Source organism: Thunnus albacares, chromosome 8 (assembly GCF_914725855.1).
Source record: "Thunnus albacares chromosome 8, fThuAlb1.1, whole genome shotgun sequence".
NCBI classification, from domain to species: domain Eukaryota; kingdom Metazoa; phylum Chordata; class Actinopteri; order Scombriformes; family Scombridae; genus Thunnus; species Thunnus albacares.
In genome coordinates, this window is record NC_058113.1 from 33,757,364 (window position 1) to 33,771,721 (window position 14,358).

A 14,358-nucleotide genomic window follows, 5' to 3' on the forward strand; every position below is an offset into this window, starting at 1 on the left:
AATTGTATTTAAATGTCTTTTACATTGCCTTGTGTTGCTTTTACATTTTGTCTTGATGCCTTTTATGTTTTATGTTAAGCACTTGCCTTGCCTTACTAGTACAACTACTAAACTGTTGACACTATGACTACTGCTGCTACTCACATTACTGCTGCTGTTACAACATCTTCTAGTTTTGCTGCTACTTTGACGACTACTTGTAGAGTTGCTTTAACTATTACTACTACTCCTACCACTAGTTAACATTGCTTTCAGTATAGATGTACTGTGTCTCTTTAGGTTTGTGTTTTTTCTGATGTTTGGTCCACATCCATCCATCAGTAGAGGCAGACAGTGTGTGTAAACAGCATCCTGATCTGAGACACTGCTCCACCCTGAGAGCAGATAAACAGGAAATAAAGCATCACTTATCAGCCAGCGACAGAGACTCTGCTGAGGAATCATCTGCCTGCAGGGATCAAAGTCTATATACATGTGTGTGTTTGTGTGTGTGGTCCACTGTTTACATTAGTACACTTTACTAGACTCAACATTTTATATCTATAGTTTATAGTCTGTGAAAACCGCTGTAACACCTGCACAGCTGCTCTGTGGCCTGAGATCATGGGAATATACAGGAGAGCAGTTTACTTCCTAAATGTCACACTGTTAGTGAGTAAGTAAACTTTATTTCTACATTCTGAAATACCTTTTTAAAACTGGAATTACACAGTGCCTCATAGGTGCACACAGTATCACGAGTGGCCAAACATAGAGAAATAAAATGATATATAAAAAGAACAACAAACTATAGAGATACGATACAATATGATATACTGTATCATATTATGGGGCCCAGGAATGGATTTTTGCCCCTGTCAAGTTAATCGGACCACTACCTGTTCAACATTTTGGTCCAGAGATAGAAATCGACACCTACTAGGCTCATATTTACAAGAAACTTTCTGTCGATCCTCTCTGTTATCAGAGGATGACTCACACTGTAAAACTCTTTAGGGAACCTGCGTTATCACAGTCAGCTGAGGGAGGTGGAGGGCAAATCAGGTCACTAAAGAAGTAAATGACAGCCCACAGAATCTCCAGAGTATGTTAAAGTATCTGAGGGGAGCGGCCTACATCCTTAAACCCTTACAGTCATGATCCTAATCTGATCATCTGATTGGTCCTTGCCTCTCTGCTGACTCTCCCTACTAATGACTGTACATTCAGAAACATAAACTAAGACCAAAAAAGGCTTCAGGCTCCCTCTCCTGTATCACACACACACACACACACACACACATACAACACACTCCTCTGTCTGTGCAGCAGATCTATGACATACACAGAGGAGAAAAATCATGTATACACGTTATGAAAAATGATCAACCGTGAAATAACCTTTTCACACTTAAACTGTGTTGTATTATCATTGCAGTGCATACGGTTGCGGTTGAGAGAGCCTTTGCACACGCCTGCTCCTTTATTGTGTATGTGGTGCGTTGGGAAAGTCCTGCACTGATGTGACCTTTGACCTCAGCAGTACCAACTTCTGTGAGAACAGCTAACGGCTGAAGGCTACTGCGACAGATGAAGATAAAGAAATTGATAAAATGTTCTTTCTGGATGTAGTTCAGAATGTAATATGTTCTGAACTTCATCTAATTAATTTGAACATGTAATTCTTTCTAATTAATTTTTAAATAATTAATTAAGATTCAGCATAAGAATATGAAAATATTCTTGCATGTGTTTTGGTAAGAAGCTTGTTTCTTTACATGAAAACTCCACAGGGCATCTTTACAGGATCAGTCTGGTGATTTTCTGTATTTTTCTTCTTGTCAACAAATCTCATGTTTGGATCCAAACCAACAATGAACTGATCAACTAAAATACTATTTTACAAGTATTGTTTGTGTATCCAAGTAAAGGATAATATACATGACCTGCTCGCTGTAAATTATCCTGATTACTACACAACTACTTACAAAAGAAATCAATAATCTGAAATAGTCAGTTAGATTCTACGGTTGGTTCAGTCTCAGGAGAGAAGTTCTATGTGGGGCAGACGCCACTGAGCATGTGCAAGAAGACGGTTCTCTTTACAGTAAACAAACGCTGTTTTCTCACGCTCGTCGTATTGATGAGACTCTGAGCACACAGACACATAAACTTCTCAGAGAGCTTCAGTACAAGGTGCAGAGGTCATGATATGAGCTGTAAACAGAACTAATTTGGTTTGGTTTTAATTTCTGGGTCATTTTTGAGTGAATTCAGTAACTATGGTGCCCTGACTTGTTTGTTTGGCGACTGAGGCTCATGGGTATTGTAGTATTCAGAGCTCTCTGCCAAAATAATGTACAAAACCAGATTTTTCAAAAATGAAACTAGTGGTCAGAACATAAATATATATTATTTCATTAGGTTACATTATGCAGAAGAGTCTCTTGTTTAAAGAAAACATTTAAATAAAACAAAAAACAGCAGCTTCTCACACTTCACAACCCTATTGGTGGTTTTATGACACGTTGCATTCTACAACCATTTCTTCATTGGACGTATTGACTACTGGGACTCTCCGCTGGCCACAAGGCAACTAAAGTTAAAAGTTAAAGTTTATTTATTTTAAGTGCAAAATCACACCAGGGTGTCTCAGTACACTTACAAAAAAAAAAAAGATAAATTATGGTGAAATGGTCCAAAACACAGAAAACCATCTGAGGTAGCTCATCATGTGACACACGTATATTATCACATCACTACAACTGATAGCAAGAATAGAGATATTAGTGAGATAGTGTAGCTGTTCTACAGCTGCACTGGGGTGAGGGAAAAGACTATATCAAAGCCATGTCAATGGTGTTAAGGCAGGTCATGTGATTACAAGAATAAGTATGTTTTGAGTCTGGATTTAAAGATTTCAACAGACGTAGCCTCCCTGATTATAAGAGGTAGCTGGTTCCAGAGATAGGGAGCTCGGGTGGAGAACGCTCGACTGCCTACTGACTTTTTCTTGATTCTGGGAACAGTAAGATATCCACCATCACGTGATCGGAGTACACGAGGGGGAGTATAAGGGGTGATGAGGTCAAAAAAATATGATGGTGCACGCCCATGTAGTGATTTATAAACTAAGAGAAGAACCTTAAAGTCAGATCTGGCTTGGATTGGGAGCCAGTGAAGGGAGATTAGGACTTGGATTACGGGGGAGTCAACAGGACTCCAAGAAGTCAAAGACAAAGATAAAGTCAGAGATATCAGAAACATACAAATACTACGGAAATGTAGTAGTGACAGGCTGTTTGATAGAGCAGATGTGCAGATAAAAGAAAGATGATACTTTCAATAATCCTTCAATAAATTATACAATTGTGCCTTGAATCAATCTCCAGAAACACAACAGGGGATAAAAACACCAAATACTACAGTGGAGTTACTGATATGCACCATAAAAAAGATCTTGTATTGAACTGTGCTTTCATATTATCGGAGTATTAGAATGAATGTTTGTTTGTTTTGTGATTTTTTTGTCTTTTAACGTCTTGGCACCATGTTGGAAATAAGTGTTTTCACTTTAACATGTTATCCCTTGGATTTGGACTTGTTTTATGTCTGTAATCCATAAATCAATCATATCATTGACTGACAGAGGATGTCAGAAACAATTTAATTATACGATGGCAGCAACTAATGATTATTTTCATTATTGATTCATCTATTGATTATTTTCTTCATTAATTGATTAGTCATTTGTTCTATAAAATGTCTGAAATGGTGAAAATGTGTATCGCTGTTTCCCAAAATCCCAGAAAATATTCACATTTAAGAAGCTGGAACCAGAGAATTTGGACATTTCTTCTCTTAAAAAAATACTCCAAACAATTAATTGATTATCAAAATAATTCATTCAATAGTTGGTTACTAACTGATTAATTAAAGAATTGTTGCAGCTCTAAATTATACTGCTGGAGATAAAAACTAAAAACACCCCAATTATTATGAAAAACTACAGAGACCAAAGTAATTCTACAATGTATTTAGAGGGACACTGTGCCAGCAAATATATAAAAATATTATAATACATAAAATTTATACCAGGTAATATTACACAGTTTAAATTATAAACAGTTTTTTATTTTTTATTTTTTTTATCCGGCCATATATTAAATCAACTGAACGTCTGTCCATCACTGACTGACTGAGTGATGAAGTTACATCATTGGTTGGTGGCCAAGTGTTGAGCTTCCCAATTGGCCGTTGCTCTTTTAAAATGAATCAGTGCTAACAGTTTCTAATTTGTCCTCAGGAGGCGTTTACAGCGGAGCCCCGAGTGCCGCTCACAGTCCCAAAATAACTTTTAAAAACACACATTTACCAGCTGAAACATCTCACATGATCTGGAGCACCAACCCACGGATACAAAGAGACACAATGGATCTATTTTACCAACTTGCACAGAGGCTAACAACTAGTTAGCATGGTTAGCATAGCCGTGCTGTGCTGTGTAGCCCACAGACTGTATACAAATAAGGTGTGGCTGTGGTGTCTGTGGTTTAACAGCAGCGTGCTGGGCTGGTTACAGGTGTGTTTATGGTGTTTGTGTGCCCTGAAAGACGTCATGGCGTGGATATAAAGTCACACAGCTGACGGACTGTTAGCCTAGCATGTTAGCATTCTCTTCTAAACATATGGATCAGACCGTACGTCTACAGACATCTGCAGATAGAAACAGCTGAAAGAGCGGGGGGGAGGTTAATAGATAATAAGGATATTTATAATTACACTTAAAGTAAATTCTCTCAAACATCCCAAGATATGAGTGGAAAGTATTGTTCTTACAATTGCATTTATAACCTTTCTTTTTACTCAAACATTGCTTAACTATGTCATGCGATATGCAACTTCAGTGCATTTTAACAACAAATATTACAGGAATCCACATCATAGACACGACTACTGACTATCCCTGTAACAAACTGGCCATTTCGGATATTGACCATACACGGTCCAGATATATAGCAGGTTTTGACCTCATCTTATTGCTTAAGAAAAACTTCAAAAAAAGTTGAATGGGAAACAGATGAGTTGCAGCTGAAAGGAGGAGAAGGAGGAGGGGTTCCATAGTGAATTCAGTCTCTGAAATCTGAAGTCTGCAGCAGATCTTTCAGTTACACTAAGCGGCATGTCTGCAGTATGGAGGTTCATTAGTGACAAAACTGGTTGGTAAGAGGTTTTTCTTCCAGGTCTTTCCCTGATAAATCAGTATCGGACATCCCAGCATGCAAAACTAGAACTGCACATTTTAATTGATAAAAATTATGATATGATAAAAATGTTAAATCTCTGCGATCAGAAATTCTTAATTCTGCAAACATTACAAATACGAATCACCATAACTTAAACAAACATTTAAGTTATGGTTTTATGGATTAAAATCCTATTTTTAACATCTGACATTATAGATGCAAAAGACTTTTAAACAATTTCTGTCATAAGAAGGATAATAATTAGTTGCTGTGTTTTTAGAGGTTTATGTTTTTGTGTTCTATGTTTTATTTAATTTATCTTTATTTATTTTCATATTTTTTTAATATTAGACCGTCCTGTGGGGAGCTGCCTCTCATTCGGCTGTATGTGTATTTATATATGCATGTGTTTAGAATGACAATTAAATAGATTTGAACTCATATACATCCCGGTATCATCTTGGCATTTCAGCAGCTGCTGTGCTTCTCCACAACACACACACACACACACACACACACACACACACACACACACACACACACACACACACAGCCTGACCGTCTCCTCTGTGCTCCGGGGGCGGGGAGGTGATGATGAAATACTGAGTGGAATTTGACTTGAGATTTGAGTCAACTTTTATCTTTTAAAACTGAAAGGTTCTTATGGAATAGTTATAGCTCACTACAAGCACAAATAGCACTGCTGGTTTGAATTCTTATGATAAAGTGGACCTATAATTTATGGAAGCCGAGAAAAGCCGTACTTGCATTCATTTTTTTTAATGCCGTTATCTTGAGATCTCGAGTTAATTACTTTGTTATCTAATGAAATCAATCAACCCGTTATCACCAGAAAACAAAAGCTCATTTCATTACTTATAATGTTTATCAGATATTAGGAGCGCCACACCAGCATCCACAGATGGCATCTTGACAACTGTAGCAACTGATTTAAGCTGAAGATGTCAGAACAAGGAGTTCCCATTATTATTAACAGCACCTGGTTATAATAAGATGGAATGTTTCATGCAGGAGAAGTACCAAACAATGCCTTTCAAGCATTTTCACTTTATTAGACTTAATGAGAGACAGGGAAGTGGGGTGGAGAGAGGGAATAAGAACAAAGATATGACAGATTTGAACCCATGACCTTAAAAGCCTCCTAAGGGCTTCTTGTGATTGATCTAAATAGTTGAGCTATCCATGTGAGGAGAGGAATGAACAAATGACAAATGAGCTCCACCCATGATAAATCTTGTGATAAATTAACGTGTTATTTCGAGAAATCAGCATTTTGTTTTCTCAAAATAACGAGATAAATTAACTTGTGATATTAAGATAACAGCGTTAAAAAAAACCAAACTGCAAGCACGGCTGTTCTCGGCTTCTGTAGAAGTTAAATGTGTGAGAGGAATCATTATACAATCTGGCTTCAATTCACCACCTCACCATCTGCGTCGCCAATTTCCCCTGTTTCCAAAATATTTGTACGCATGCGTCAAGAGTTTCTGTACAGGTGCACACATTCTCAACTCAAGTTTGCTTTCAGAGATCACATCTTTTTCATGGGAAGTTGCATGCGCCTCTTTTGAGGCCCCTGCACCCTTCAATAGTTTTTGAACCAAAAGCATGTGTGGTGAATTGCTGTAATCAGCATGTGTTTTGCATTGAGAGTGGATCGTACTGTATGTGAATGACTTCAACTTTAGACTGAAGACAAAGGAGCCAGATTTGAAGCAGAGATTTTGCATGAGAGGAGGGTCCATAATGTCAAACATATTTTTGCTTCAGAACACCCCTCTAATTGTTAAAGGACCAAATTGGTGTTTTTTTCATGTTGTAGCCTTTTTACCACAAATTGAGTTTGTTTACTGTAGCATTCCTCCAACATGTGAGGCATATACCCCCCACTCAAAACCTAAAACACTGCAGTAATATAAAGTGTATGCAACTTTCACAAGTTTTTTTTTACATGCAAAAAAACTCCGGTATGGTCCTTTAGCTCCAGTCACTACCAGTGTGACTCAGATGTGACCTAAACATAGTGTTTATTCACTTTATTCACCAGTCAGCAGGGGATTTAATCTTAAGCAGAAAGGTATTTTTACAGACTGATGAAACATATAATGATCTGAGAGTCACAGACAAGACATTTGAAGACATCACTTTGGTCTGTGCAAAATTACAACAGCATTTTTTGCTATTTCCTGACATTTTATAGAGACTAAACGATTCATTGATTAAGCGAGACAATAATCAGCAGATTAATCGATAATGAAAATAACTGTTAGTTAACTCCAAACTATCATACAGTTTAAAAAAAATCATGAAAGTTGCATAGAAAACTTGAATTTACACTTAATTTTTTACCTCAGAAAGACAAATATCTCACTCAGATGAAAACTAATTAACTGACATTAACTGAAAATTTTTAATTTTGCAAGATTTTATATGTTTACTCAAATACTCTAATCTGTCAGCTACTGATGCAGATTTTACAAACAAAACATACAAAAAACTCTTTAAAAAGACACATGAATATGTATGAAATATATATAAACATGCACCATCAGTAGCATAATCATAGATAAGAGAATTTTTGCATGAAGAAGTAACTTTAAAGGGTAAAACAACTGAATTTGATCCTAATATTTATCTTTTCCTCCATTAATGACTCCAGACTGAATAAACAGTGCTTAGAGTAGCAGGTGATAGAGAGATTTTTGAGTATTTCAAAGGAAAGTCCTCCCCCCAGTGGATCTGAATTCAGCTTTTAAAACAAACTGTCTAAAGGTGGTTCAGGTGACAAACAATCCACCTTCTTTGTATTTTATCCTTCCCACAATAATTATGCATTTGCTTATATTTTTCATTCATGCACAAAAGTGAAGAGACTGAGAGTCACTTACAGATCTGCTGCTCTGCACCCGCGCCCTCTGCACACAAAACACGCGAGTCCCACGGCCATGTAGGGTGGTGCAGGCTTGTTTCTGCATGAAACACCTCCCAGCCGTCAGCTCCGCCCCCCTGATCCTGAACAGATCTGCTGCAAGGGTGGGAGAAAAAAAAACAACCAAAAAGTTATGATCCTTTACTCAATTATCAGTACAACAATACAGAGCTGAAGCTTTCTGTGACAGGTTATCCTCATTTTTATGAATGACTCACTGCTCAGACCATCTGAAATCTGATACTTTAAAAGGTAATTCAAGTGTTTAAGTAGAAACAGAGATGTTATTTTTCTGTTTTGATCAAAATCAGGTTTTGTACATATATTAAATCATAATGCAGTCACTTGAGAAAAAAAACTGCCTTGTTTCTCTGAATTAATAAGATAATTATCTCAGAATTCTTAGAAAAGTTTTCATGGAAAAAATTGTTCTGCTCAGTTTTTTGGATTAACAAGACGCCTCAAAATCCTGACTGTGGTAACGCCGCCACCTGAACTTCGTTGCGTTTAAAGTAGTGTAATTACGGTAAGGATGACCGAAGTGAAGTGAAGGTCTTGTAAGATACATACATGCGTTTTTTTTTCATGTTCTTTCTGTGTTCTTTTAACACATAATGCATTGCACTTTTTTCTCATGTTTGACCTGTTGTAACTGTTATTTTGTCTAGAGGTTATCAGATAAATCCAAAACATAGCAGGTCCAGATGTTCTCTCTGACAGTATTAAAGTCGAGTCGTCTCACTGAACCTGTTTGTGGAAACTAAAACAACCTCTCAGCTCTGTAGGCAGCCTGGTGTGTTTGTTTCACCTATTTCTGAGCTTTGACTGAACATTTTTGACTGTCCTGAGCTGTCTGCGCTAAGTCGACAAACTAATAACAAAACCATCTATATTACTTGAAGACACGAGTAATTGCCAACGTTTGAAACCAAATTCAAAATAAAACCAGATTAAACTAAACAGACGGAACATGTTTGCTTATAAGAAGTCAAGCTCTCTTTAATTTCGAAAAAGTTTTTTTTCATGAAGACTTTCATTCAGAAAAACAAGGCACATTTTTTTCTCAAGTTACTGCATTAAGCTTCCGTAGCAGAGCTTCAATCAGCATGATAAAAAAAAACAAAAAACAACAGAATTAGAGCTGAATTAGTGAAAAAAAAGTTTCTTAGGTGGTAAACAAATGTGAAACCCATCTCTAGCAGACAAAGATCCCTTCAAAAATACCAAAATATGTACAAACATTTAATTTGTAAGACTCGGGGACAGGATGCTTAAAGCCACCATGTGTTGGCCCCCAGTGGCAGGCAGTAATGTAAGCTGTTTATTAAAGGCTTATATCAGGCATTGGATACATACACAACACTTGTTAGCAGATCAGTTCATTGTTGGTTTGGATCCAAACCAACCATATAAAAAATCACCAGACTTATCCTTTAAGAAACATACAATCTCTGAGCTTAAAACTGTTGCCTTTGCAGCTAACGGCAAACTGGAGCTAAATGTTAGACTTCATAGAAACCTGATAAAACAACCTGAAACCTGGGAGTGAGATAAACCTGTCTCATGTCTGTCTTCATTACAGAGCTGGAGTCAGGACATGGTTAGCTTAGCGTAGCATAAAGACTGGAAGAAGGGGGAACCAGCTAGCCTGGCTCTAAAGTTAAAAAAATACATCTATCAGCTCCTCTTAAGCTCACCAATTAACACCTTGAATTCCTGAAAAACTCTGACAGAGTTTGATTGACAGCTTTCTCATAAATCTAGTTGAATCAAACCAAATGTACATGTGCACCAGATTTGCTCTAAACTCAATGTTTTGTCATCAGTGCATCTCATTTTATCAGCAGATTGTGTGTTTCCCCTGGAAAGTCCCTGTTCTTCAAAGTACCCGCAGCCTGATTCAGGCAGATTATAGGTGAACCAGCACCCACCCTTCTCTGAACACCCACCCTTCACTGGGGCCTCCTCACAGGAAACCTGTTTTTTGGTAGCGTGCTTGGTTGTGCCTCTGAGGCTGCAGACATGGTTCCTGCTGCAGAGAGCAACTGAGCTCTCTGTGCTGGCTGCTGCTTCTGTCTTTTCTCAGTCCATCAACAGGCTCTGCCTCTACGCTCATGCATCGCATTACATAACACTCATCTGGAAACACTTTTGTCTTTCCAATACGAATTTAAAGGAGACATATTCTGCGCATTTCCAGGTGTATGTTTGCATGGTTTCCAGTTAAAAACTCCTTATTTATCTTCTACTGGTCCTTTATGCAGCCCCTCAGTTCAGCCTCTGTCTGAAACAGGCCGTTTTAGCTCCTGTCTCTTTAAGGCCCGCCTCCTGATGAGCCCACTCTGTTCTGATTGGTCAGCTTCAGGAAGCTTCCTCCGACTCCGGAGGCTACGTAAACAAACTATAGTAGCAGGATTTCACTTCTTTTTCTCCTTCTTTACTCCAAATGTCAACTTCTCAAATCCATCTGTACATGTTGGAGCTAAATCAGATCTGAAATATGGACCACACATGGAAACACCTTAGCAACCACCCTAGCAACCACCTTAGCAACAAACGGCACTTTTATGGGCATGCAAATGATCTGACATCAGTTCGATGGGGAAGTAGTGGTAACACTACAAATGAATCATTCAAAGCAGGTTGAAGCCCTGACTTTTGTCTTGTAAGCAGCATTTCTACGCAAGCTCACCTCAAATTTTGGAACTTCGACTATATTTAACATCCGACATCATAACAGGATATAAATAACAGAAAACCACAAAAAGCAGAATATGTCCCCTTTAAATATGCTCTCAAATTTAGGAGCTACTTTTAGAGCTAAAATAATTTGTGAATTACTCCAAAAACTGATTTGATCTGTGATAAGAAGAATTTCAGACTGAAGACCAGTTGATTGGGAACAGTTGTATCCCCAGTTGGTAAAACACTGATTTTTGGGTCAGTGGTTAAAGTTAAGTTTAGGCAAGTAGTGGTGATGGTTAGGGTTAGGATAAGTCTCCGGGAAATAAATGTAAGCGTATATAATGTCCCTACAAGTGTCCTAGGAGAACATCTATGTGTGTGTGTGTGTGTGTGTGTGTGTGTGTGTAGGGTGGGGATTGACCTTTGTGAAAGATGACTTAATTTCTGCAGAAGTTAACTTACAATATCCTTTTGTTTTGAGTAATTTGTTTAGACCACAGAGGTCAGGGAGGAGAAGCTGGGAAATTCAAAGGAAGAAGAATAATGTGTATATAATGTGATATTATATCTCATCATGGTGTGTTGGGATCAAATCATGAACAGACATTCTCACATGGAAAACATTACATCTGAAGACAATAATTTTGACTTCAACTCTGTGGTCCAATCCATAATTTTTAACCACACTGATGACAGTTATATTTAGTTTAGTTTAGTTTATTTCAGTCATTTCGAATTCAAATACACATGTAAATAAATAGTGAATTAACAATAGTAAGTCATTTCTTTTGAAGCAGCGACAAACCAAGTAATCATTAAATTCCTTTGCAATCTCTTCTGTGTTTTGATGGCGTTGTCGCGGTAACCAAGGTCAGGGAGATGAGCCTGAGACTCCCTAGATACCACAGATAGGTGCAGATTTACATCGACACAACCAGACTGAACTAAGGTAAAGTGCAGTTCCTTGTTTAGAAACTAAATGAACCAATAGAGTAATTTTTCATATTGTGGGATGATATGTTGGGGAACACCTTGATGTTTACTGTTTCTGTTCTCCGCTTGGCCAAATGATCAATAAATATTCTCAGCATAAGACATCGCAGGCTTCTGGACATTTACTTCTACCTGATGAGTTGACCATTGGTCACCATTCCTCCACAACAATTTATTTTTATATGTTTTATAATTATTTTCTGCTTCCTTTGTTCTACATTTTAACTTTTTATATAGTAAATTATTCTTTTTATAGGCATTTTCTGGTCCCCTAGTGATATTCACATACAAAATTTGAGTTATACTGTAGATGTTTATATGTGTGTGTGTGTGTGTCTCAATTGATGATAATTGAAATATAAATCTGTTTTCTTACTTTGTTCACAAACATCACTGACCAAACATTTAAATCCATCAAGATAAACGAATTGGTATTTTTTGACTTCCTTTGCTGAAACGTCAACCATGATTTAAAGTTTTTGTTCATTCATGCACACAAAGTAAATATTATTAGCTTGAGAGCAGAACTATTTCAAGTTATTTTCATTATCAATGGACCTGTCAATTATTTCTTTGATTAATCAAATAATCGTTAAGTCTACAGACAGGTTTCCATCCAAATGTAGTGCAAATTGTAACCGCATTTCCCAAAAATGGTCAAAAATAAAATCTAGTGAATGTTTGTTTCCATCTGCTCCTGTTGTGTGAATATTAGGAGATAAACAGTCGGTGCCATTAAACCGTCGCAGAAGAAGAGACACAATGAGATGACGTCATTAAAAGAGTGGCAGTCAAAGCTCAAACGATGGAAAACATGATGGAAATATGACGTTTCTGCTGGTTTCATGTATTGATGTGAGGAAGGTTACAGTCTCCTCGTCATCATCGCTCCACACAGATCTGATGTTTTCAGCTCTTCAGTGATGTTTAAGTCACATGATTCATGATGTCATCATTTATTCACTCAGTCTGTTTACATTTGATTTGTATCCACACAACTAGTTTTACACCTCAGACAACAAGAAACACTTTTTACAGATATTTCGATAATTTTTTTTCGAATTTTTCACAAATGCACATAAAAACAGGTCGAAACACTTAATGAAATGTCAAAAAGAATAGTGAATAAACTGCCCAACACGACTTCCCAGAGTGACGTCTTCAGTGTCTTGTTTTGTTTCACCAACAGTCCAAAACTCAAAAATGTTCAGTTTAAAAGGATACAAAACAGAGAAATGCAGAAAGTCATCTTATTTGAAGTGCTGGAACCAGAGAAATCTTTTGGCAATTTTTGACTATTTTTGCTTGAAAAATCACTTAAATCAATTATCAAATAGTTGAGTAGTTGATTATTTTTCTGTTGATTAATACTGATTGATAATTATTTGTTTTAGCACTCTATTTGAGAGCATGAATGTTAATTTCTGAGAAGAAATTGTGCATTAAGTTGTCATTTCAGGGCAGGATTAATTACTGTGAGAGCACAAATTATTCATGTAAAGCAAGTTTCATTATTTTGAGAGCAAAAGTTAGTCAAGCCTGCGCACAAAGGATTCATTCAAAAGCAAAAAGAAGTAAGTATTTTTTTGAATTTTCATTTGAGAGCCCAATTTGTTAATTTGAGAGCACAATTCAGTAATTTACGCATGGAAATTTGTTCATTTTTGTCTCCATGACACCTGGTGGTCTCTGTACTCGTCTGGTAATGTGACTAGAATATTACCTCTATTATTTTTTTCTATTTTCTTCTGTATGTATGTGCAAATGATTAGATGTTATAGTTTGTTTCCCTTTTTTGGTGAGATGTCTTTATAAACCATTTTGGGTTTCCTTGTTTTTTTTTACTCCTTCAATCCTTTATGTGGTTTTTATACAATTAAATTAAGTAAATATCCTGAACAGAGATGTAAGACATGGCCACTGCTAGTTCTCTTTCAGCTCTGAATCACTTCTTGTTACAGTCATAACTGTCCAAATGTTCTTCCATGTAACTCACTTTGAAGATGAGGGATTCAGACCTTCTGGGATAAAGAGTTCAGTGACCCTGAGTCATCATCCGGCTTCACAGCAGACCCAAACCATAGACCTCTCTGTGAAATATGTCCTCACTATCAGGACAGTCTGTGTGAACAGTCATAGCTTCGTATTATGCATTTCCTGAATTTTTCTACATTTCATGTAATAACCCGGAGTCCTGGAGTTCTGGATAATTTTGTCACTTCCAGCAGGGGAGGAAATGTTATTTTTTTCCTTTTAAAGGACTAAAATGATGTCTTACAGTTTCAAAGGAATAATCATTCATGGAAGCTTTGAATCATTCCAAAGAAACTGGAAAATTTTTTCAAAATGTTCTTGTTCATAAGACAAATTTGGTTACTGTCAGAGATTTTTAGATACAACGTCAGTCTCTCGGTTGGTTCAGACTTTTATGTCTCAACATCCATCAGGTTCATTACAAGGAAATTTTGTACAAACATTAATGTTCCTCAGAGGACGAATCCTACT

General features: G+C 37.0%; 1 protein-coding gene across 7 annotated transcripts in view; it reads right to left on the bottom strand.

Moving 5' to 3' along the window:
- The window catches only part of col6a4a (collagen, type VI, alpha 4a), an 81,852-nt gene extending 73,577 nt beyond the window's left edge, over nucleotides 1-8,275 (bottom strand). For 5 of the 7 annotated variants that reach the window (XM_044358951.1, XM_044358950.1, XM_044358947.1 and 2 more), the window contains exon 1: nucleotides 8,135-8,229. The gene's annotated coding sequence lies outside the window, so the exon portion shown is untranslated. Of the gene's footprint in view, nucleotides 1-8,134; nucleotides 8,231-8,264 lie in introns of those variants that run through there. The other 2 variants (XM_044358946.1, XM_044358948.1) reach the window with 2 other exon arrangements.
- Nucleotides 8,276-14,358: the final 6,083 nt, after the last annotated feature.